Source organism: Cyprinodon variegatus, unplaced genomic scaffold (assembly GCF_000732505.1).
Source record: "Cyprinodon variegatus isolate N-32 unplaced genomic scaffold, C_variegatus-1.0 Scaffold2268, whole genome shotgun sequence".
Classification (NCBI taxonomy): Eukaryota; Metazoa; Chordata; class Actinopteri; order Cyprinodontiformes; family Cyprinodontidae; genus Cyprinodon; species Cyprinodon variegatus.
In genome coordinates this window covers 24903-26602 of record NW_015152721.1, presented here as the reverse complement: position 1 = coordinate 26602, position 1700 = coordinate 24903, and the positions used below count along the sequence as shown (strand labels likewise).

The window sequence follows — 1700 nt, the reverse complement described above, 5'->3', positions numbered from 1 at the left end:
TTGTGCGTCTTGTTCAAAGGTGGCCTTTTTTCAGCTTTCCTTACCTTGGCCAGGTCCCTGAGTATTGAGAGGGCAGCTGCAGACGGGCCACCGTTAGCCTCGGAGCTCCGCTGGTTGCCGCAGTCCTCTCAACTTTGGAACCTTTTTTTTTTAAATCGGTAAATGGGCCATATAGTGACGCTTAAAGTATAATGTTCTCGCCTCAAATAATCTTAAAATGTTCTTTTATTGAACAACAGCAACAGAAAAGTTAACTCTGTGAGTTAAGAAGATGGGCCACCAAATTCTGAAACACTACATTGTCTACATCTGTGTCCATGTGTGCCGCTAACTGAAACACACGTTCAGTCAGAGCGTCCAAACGAAAAGTAATAAAGTCAATATTTCTAACGTTTATATTGTTTTCAGAAACAGTTGCTAAATGCCTCAGCTCACTGATAACTTCATTGTAACTGGCCATCTTTGTTGTGACCGTGACCGTGGCATGTAGATTCCACGGATGCAGTGAAATACTTACCAACCAATGGGCAGCGGTTGAGTCCTTAAGACACGCCCCCTCCTCATTTGCATAATGAGGAAGAAATGCAGACAGAAATGTAAAAAGGGCAGCAGAAAGAAATAGCATGGAAGAAATAACAAGGGTAAAAAAATACAAAGGAAGAAGAAAACAGACAAAAATATTATAACATGCACATAAATAAATACTTACAAATATAATTAATTAAAAAATAAAGTTAAAGATTATAAAGGACAAAAAAATAAGGTAAATATTACAAAGGGAAATAAATAAAGAAGCTAATTAAAAGAGTTATATAGATTTATATCTCACTGTATAATTTAATTTCTACTTACATTTATTTGTTTATTGTATTTTTGGGGGCAATTAATTGAATGCTTATTTATTTATTTCAGTATATATTTTTTATCTATGGCAGAGTCAGTCCTCCATATCTCACCATCACTAGTTATCAGATATAGTTTTATTTTCATGGTCAAACTTTAATTTTAAATGAGGCTCTGCTCCGGCCTCCAGACCACCTGGTGGCGCTAAAGCTCCAACTCAATGCTGGAATTGCCAACAGCCAATAGAAAGTAAGCAGAGGAAACGTCATTTCCGGCAGCAGCAGCTCTGCAGGAGTTTCTGTATTCATCTGAACCACCGGTTAGGTTCGGTCCATCGAACCCTACCGCCTCCAGAACCGCAGGCGTCCCGGGTCCGTGGCTCCCGCTGCCTCCCAGCCGGCTGGAAGCTCCATGGAGGCTAGAAGGTGAGCAGATGGAAAGATGGCGGCCGAGAAAGTAGGAGAAATGTTGGCTTTGTTCCTTTAAATGATCTGATTCACTGGAAGAAGTTGATCCAGGGTCTAACGGCTAAACCAGGCTTTAGCTTCAAAGATTAGGATTTTAATGGACGGCTGGAAAAACTACCAGGCTACATTAGCCTAGCTTAGCTTAGCCTAGCTTAGCTAAATCAGTGTAAACAACAAGAACAGGAGCGAACTAAAGTTCTGCTTCAGCAAAGGAAGATTTTCTGAACCCGGGCAGAGAAGAAAGGAGGAGCAGAAATGTTCTGGTTCTGGTCAGTTGGACCCAGTGCTGCTACCAGAACCTCCACTGGGCTTAAAGGACCAGAACCCCTCATGGTTCTACCCACAGCCTCTAATCCAGTGGTCTCCAACCCTGGTCCTCAAGATCTACTG

At 41.6% G+C, this 1700-nt stretch overlaps 1 protein-coding gene across 2 annotated transcripts in view; it reads left to right on the top strand.

Annotated features, from left to right (window-relative positions):
* The first annotated feature begins 1170 nt into the window (after window positions 1-1170).
* LOC107080738 (zinc finger protein 664-like) overlaps window positions 1171-1700 on the top strand; it is a 13343-nt gene continuing 12813 nt past the window's right edge. Inside the window, exon 1 of one of the 2 annotated variants that reach the window (XM_015368943.1) lies at window positions 1171-1268. The gene's annotated coding sequence lies outside the window, so the exon portion shown is untranslated. The remainder of the gene's footprint in view (window positions 1269-1700) is intronic. The other variant, XM_015368944.1, reaches the window with a different exon arrangement.